This window comes from Rosa chinensis, chromosome 3, assembly GCF_002994745.2.
Source record: "Rosa chinensis cultivar Old Blush chromosome 3, RchiOBHm-V2, whole genome shotgun sequence".
Taxonomy (NCBI): Eukaryota; Viridiplantae; Streptophyta; class Magnoliopsida; order Rosales; family Rosaceae; genus Rosa; species Rosa chinensis.
Window position 1 is genome coordinate 49157318 of NC_037090.1, and position 6377 is coordinate 49163694.

Here is a 6377-nt window from a genome sequence, read left to right on the forward strand (position 1 = left end):
TTTATATCATGTGCCTACCATTGAGGAGATGAAGTTGTGTGAAGAAGCGGAAAGAGGTAATTGTTTTCATTTTCTTATTTAGTGTTTTTTGGGTTAATGAAGTTGTAATATGTTATATATGATTGTATGTATTTCTTTTTATTATTCGCTTATGATAATGTAGAATTGCTTAAGATGCCATGTGGAGCTGCAGTGGGGAGTAGTCAAAGTGGTATGTTACCTCCAAAGTCGAAGACTTTATCTTTCCGAGTTTCAGATCATGTTTTCATATGTTGATGTTCGTTCATTCAATCTTGTGATGTTTAATCTTTTAGGTAGTGTTTGCATAGGGGATTTGGAGGTTCCAAGGGATTTTAAGGTGATGGGGTTATAAGGTGAAGGGATTTCAAGGTGATGGGATCTTAAAATGAAGGGATATAAATAGTGGATTATTTAAATAACTTAACATTTTTCTGAATGAAGGGATTTAATTATGGAATTTTGTAGTCATATTTATTTTTTGACAAGATTATTCTTTTTTAATATTTTGCTATTTCTAGTTAATTGCAAATTTTTTTAACCAAATAGATGTAAAACAAGAAAAATTTGTGCTTCACCAATTAATTCCAACACTTCCATTAAAATAAAAAAATCATAAAAAACTCTAGAAATTTAAAAAGTCACAACAAAACTTCGAAATTATGAAACATTTGCAAGGTCTCCTTGTTCTTGTTGCGCTTGTTGAGCTCGACGCCTTTGATAGTCAGCAAACATATGCATCGCCAATTGATCACGAAATACAATCCACTCATTAGTGGCTTCAACAGTTCTAATCTCCTCTTCATTGGTTTCTATTGGCCTCATTGTCAACTCACGATCAACTAAATGTAAAAGATGTAAGTCTTCAGCTTCCAACAATGGATCATTGTGTTTCTCAATCCGAATGAAGTTCTGTAACACACAACAAGCATTGGTGATTCTTACTTGTGTTTTAATATAAAAAAGGAAGCTGTTCTTAATATGCTCCACCTTTTTTTCAACACCCCGAATGCACGTTCAATGACAAAGATCCATCCTTAATTCCTATGTGATAAACCCACAAGATAAGAAAATAGGATTAATTTCAGTTTACCCCCTGAGGTTTGGGGGTGAAATTTCACCCCCTTTACTTTCAATTTTGAATTTTTACCCCCTAAACTTTTCAATTTCAATCAGCTGTGTCCAATTTTTACTGTTCCGTCCAAATTGGACATTAAGTTTGACTTTTGAGGGTTAAAATGGTCATTTCAACATAAAAAAGTAAAAAAAAAATTCTGTTTTTTATTTTTTTTCTGCTTTTTATTTTTTCTTTATGTTTCTTCGTTTTTTTTTTTTTTTTTTTTTTTTTCTGTTTTTTAGTTTTTTTTGTTCTGTTCTGTTTTTTTTTTTTTTTTTTGTCTCCAACCTATACACCACAAGCTATAATAGGTTTATAAAAACAAAAAAAATACTCTAGGTAGTTGAAAGCCGCTCGCTGGTCTACGATATTTGTGACATATCTCCGATAAAGTGAAGAATTTAGGATATATCCCAAATAAAGTGAAGAAATATTTGTAAAAAATAATTTTACACTTTATCTGTAAATAAATATCTGTATATCCCCAATAAAGTGAAGAAATATCTGTGTAAAATCATTTTTGGTCTACGATATTTGTGATATATATCCAATAAATTGAAGAATTTTAGGATATATCCCTAATAAAGTGAAGAAATATCTGTGTAAAATCATTTTTTACAGATATTTATTTACAGATAAATATTGGATATATATCACAAATATCGCAGACCAAAAATGATTTTACACAGATATTTCTTTACTTTATTGGGGATATACAGATATTTATTTACAGTTAAAGTGTAAAATTATTTTTTACAGATATTTCTTCACTTTATTAGGGATATATTAGGCCTCATCATATGGCCCTCGGGCCCAAAGCCGGCCCTAAGCCCGCCCGGCCCATAGGGCCAAAGCCCGGCCCGGCCCTTCCATTAGGGCGGGTCGGCCCTACCCTTTTTAAAATAGGGTAGGGTATGGGTCATACAAATGAAACCCGGCCCTACCCTACGGCCCGGCCCTATTGAGCCCGTATGGGCTAGCCCTGGCCCGACCCTAAAAGCCCGGCCCTAACCCGGCCCTAAAATTTAATATTATATTTTTTTATTTTCTATTACAATATTACATATGTGAAAAACTATAGAAGTTTTGAAGAATTGTTTGAATCTGTCATATTACAAAATTGGTCTCTTAAATTGAGTCTGTGTGTTTAAGGCCCAAAGGCGAAGCCCAACTGTCCAAGTGACCAAGTCCAACTCAAGTAGGCTACTATCGAGCAATAGGGCAAACCGGCAAAAGCAAAACCTAGACAGCGTCATCACTCATCACTCATCCCACTATCGAGTCTCTCTCAAAGGCTGCCTCTCTCTCTCAGACTCAAACACCCGTCTCTTCCTTCAGAGTCCAGACCGCCTCTCTCACAGCCACCACCTCCGGCGATTTTGGACCAGCAGAGACTGGTAGACTGGGTAGTGCCGTAGAGATTGTTCCGGTACGCTTGCGACGAGTCGGATTGAAGATCGAGGAGGAGTAGACGGAGTAGGCGATGCGAGATTGCGACGCGAGCTGAGGCTGTGAGAATAGATCCTTGGCTGTGAGAATAGATCTGTGGGTGGGTGAGCTGAGGCTGTGAGAATAGATCCGTGGGTAAGGCTGTGAGAATTATTGCGACGCGAGATTCTGACGCGAGCTGAGGTAGTGGACTGTGGAGTAGGCAACGTTGACGCACAAGGTGTGACTTCGTTTCTGGTCTTCGGCATGCATCCACCGCCGATGCCTAAGGTGAGGACTGAGGACCTCGTTCCCGATTTTTGTTTGTTTTGGGTTTGAATCTCTCTCTCTCTGTCTCTCTCTCTCTCTCTCTCTCTCTCTCAAACTCACAGTTCTTCCTTGATCAATAATTCTCAGAGCGAAAACAGAGATCGGTGATCTCCTTAGAGCTATAAAAATGGTGACGTCGTCGGTGGTCAACACCTATCCACTTGGTGAGGTATAATCTCATTCCCGCTTAGTCATACACTTGTTGATGTCGGTGATGTTATGTGTTGACTGTTGAGTATTTGAGACTTTGAGTAATTGACTCTGGTATGTTTTGTTTGTCTTCAAATTCTGGTTTTTTTGAAGGGTTTGCTACTGCTGTGCTTTATTTTCAGTCTCTGTTAAATCATTGAATATGTATATATATGTGTGTCCAGTTGGTATGGTATGTTTTGTTTGTGTTTTTTTTTGTGAACTGAAATATGTCTAATTTCTAAATTATTTATATGTTTTTGTGCAGGTTCTGTGTTTGGTGAAGACTTGATTGTGCAAAGCTTTGGAAGTGTTGAATTACATTCAACTTTTTGGGAATTGATGAGGACTTGATCAGTTCTTGTATCAAATTAATTTTTGTAGTTTTTGTAGCCTTAGTGCCCAAGTGCAATTAATCAGTCAGAATGTGAGTTTCAGACTTTTTATGTGGGATTTGTAATTAACTCAGGTTATGAAATCAGGTTCTAAAATGTGTTTAGTGAATGTGTTTTTTTTTTTTTTTGTTTAATAGTTGACAGAATTGGGTTTTATGTGAGTTAGACAAAAGCCCGGCCCGACCCTATTCGGAAGGGCTGGCCCTGCCCGGCCTTTTTGGCCCTTGCGGAATGGGCCTTAAGGGCGGGTAAGGGTTTGCATTTTGAGGCCTCGGCCCGGCCCGGCCCGGCCCTAATTTTTGTTGACTTGGTCAAGGCCCGGCCCGGCCCTACCCTAAGCCCTAAATTTTAGGGTAGGGCTGGCCCTAGCCCTGCCCATGATGAGGCCTAGGATATATTCTAAAATTATTCACTTTACTGGAGATATATTACAAATATCGTAGACCAGTTAGCGGCTTTCAACCACCTAGAATATTTTTTATTTTTATAAACCTATTATAATTTGTGGTGTATAGGTTGAAGACAAAAAAAAAAAAAAAAGTATTTTAAATTTTTTTTTAAAATTTTTTTATGTTGAAATAACCATTTTAGCCCTCAAAAGTCAAACTTAAAGTCCAATTTGGACAGAACAGTAAAAATTGGACAAGACTGATTGAAATTGAAAAGTTTAGGGGGTAAAAATTCAAAATTGAAAGTAGAGGGGGTGAAATGATGACACCCCCAAACCTCAGGGGGGTAAACTGAAATTAATCCTAAGAAAATATTTAGCATTCTAGTACCATGAATTTTCAAGGTAATAATTAAAGAAAGCAAGGCATGTATAAATATAAAGAACAAAAAACCAAAATATTTCTAATGCAAAGGGCAATTGTCACCCAAGAAATAATTTATGCAAGAGAAGACCAAGTATGCCATGTTGACAAGTCATATCGAAATTTTAAATGACAAAAGGGGTCTCTTCTGTTGATATTGAGCAACCAAAGACAAAGAATAGTTAAACTAAACCTTAACTTGTTGCTTGCTACCAAGATTCTTATTAACACAACTACGGAATAACAGGGGTTGCAGAGATATTTACTGCATAAAACTGTGCTTTGCATGTATTCTGTTTTCAACTAATGCATATAAATTTGACATCCTAAAATTTCACCCAAGTAAATATGGATGTACAGCAAAACATAATTAAAGAAAGCAATGGATCTCTATCGTTGAAACAATCTGGTAATTAACCAAAGAAATTACCAGAAAGATTGAATAATGAATAATGGTTGAATAATGAAATTACACCTGAACACTTCCACATCAGTTATGCTTTTTATACTCTGATATATAGAGTTATTGTTATATATACCTTTCAAGATCCCTTTTATTTAATTTTTTGTATTGGAAGAAGGTCGTCCAAACTGATATCCTAGCTAGCAGTCACTTAGTCAGCTATGCACTAATGCACTGCTGTTTAATTTTAATGCTGAAGAACAGCTCTTGTTAACTAATGAATTTAAGTTTACAAGCACAGACTAATGAATTTAACTATATTTGTTTCAAGACTTTGATTAAATCTTCTAGACTATAATAACTTTCCTTTCTCGTTTGAACTACAAGATTAAGACTTGCAGAACAGTTTCGTTATATACAATGTGCTCTGGGCAACATCTTTCTCTATCATACTCTTATCTTCAGTAACATACACTATCTAATAGGAGAGTGAAAACCACCATACATATGCATAATGGGAAAATTCTACAATGTGTTAACGTATGACATGCATACAATTGCCTTAAAAGTGGTAAAATGAGTTCTCAAAATAGTAATATTAGTCCTCAAAGTAGTAACATGAGTCCTTAAAGTGGTAAATTTTCTTAGTTACCACATGAGTCCTCAAAATAGTAATATTAGTCCTCAAAGTGGTAACATGAGTCCTTAAAGTGGTAAATTTTCTTAGTTTACCATATGAGTCCTGAAAATAGTAATATTAGTCCTCAAAATGATAACATGAGTCCTTAGAGGGGTAAAAATAGTTGATGTATGAGAAATGTTAACATATCATAGCTTTACCCATGCATAATGAAATTGCAAATCCAAAGATAAATGCTTTGCACTTTAAACAAGATATGTTAGCTGTTCATGGAGTCTTATCACAAGAATCTGAGGTACTTGCAGCTAACCCAGTTGTAGAAATTACAGAACCCATAATTCAAATGAAAGAAACACAAGCCAGCAGCCAACAAAATCAAATTAGATAACAAAATCATAAACACAGATGAAGAATTATCAAGTATAATAACACCTAACCATGAATCGATCAAATTAGAGATGAAAATATCCAAAACTCAACCATCAAATCCTAGAATACAAGGAGAAATGAAAGCCCAAGGTGGAGATCAAACCTGGAGATCAACGATCCAGGAAGAAGAGAGAGCGAGAAATCAAGCCTGTTACGTAGTCGTCATTCTTGGCATTGTGGAATTTCAAAATAACACCTCCATAGGCGGAACTCAAAGGAGGGAGAAGTCTTAAGGCAAATCCCATCTAATTATCCTCTCCTAAAATCCCTCGTCATTCAAGTCCCTCCCTGTTTGTTTACCAAACTTGGGTATTTTCCACGTGGGATTTTTAGTCCCACCGAAATGTCATCTCCCCCTATAGTATCCCTCATCCAAACACTGCCTGAGTGAACCTAAACATTTTTAATTTGTGAGGTTGGAGTGTTGATGACTTGATAGACTTTATAAACTTTAGACTCTATATTTTTTGACCATTTCATTTGTTGATGGACTTTATATATTTTGGACTAAATTTTTTGAAGTTTGAATTATCAACTATGGATATGGGTTATGGAGTATAGCTATTGTCTATTGAAGTATAAAGTATGCATTAGTGAACTTGTAAACTCATTGTTA

General features: G+C 35.8%; 1 long non-coding RNA gene across 1 annotated transcript; it reads right to left on the minus strand.

Annotated features, from left to right (window-relative positions):
* Positions 1–599: 599 nt before the first annotated feature.
* On the minus strand, positions 600–6119 carry LOC121052261. Its single transcript, XR_005808681.1, has 2 exons — positions 5865–6119; positions 600–930 (listed from the first exon to the last, which is right to left on the minus strand). It is a non-coding gene; the product is annotated as an uncharacterized LOC121052261 (long non-coding RNA).
* Positions 6120–6377: the final 258 nt, after the last annotated feature.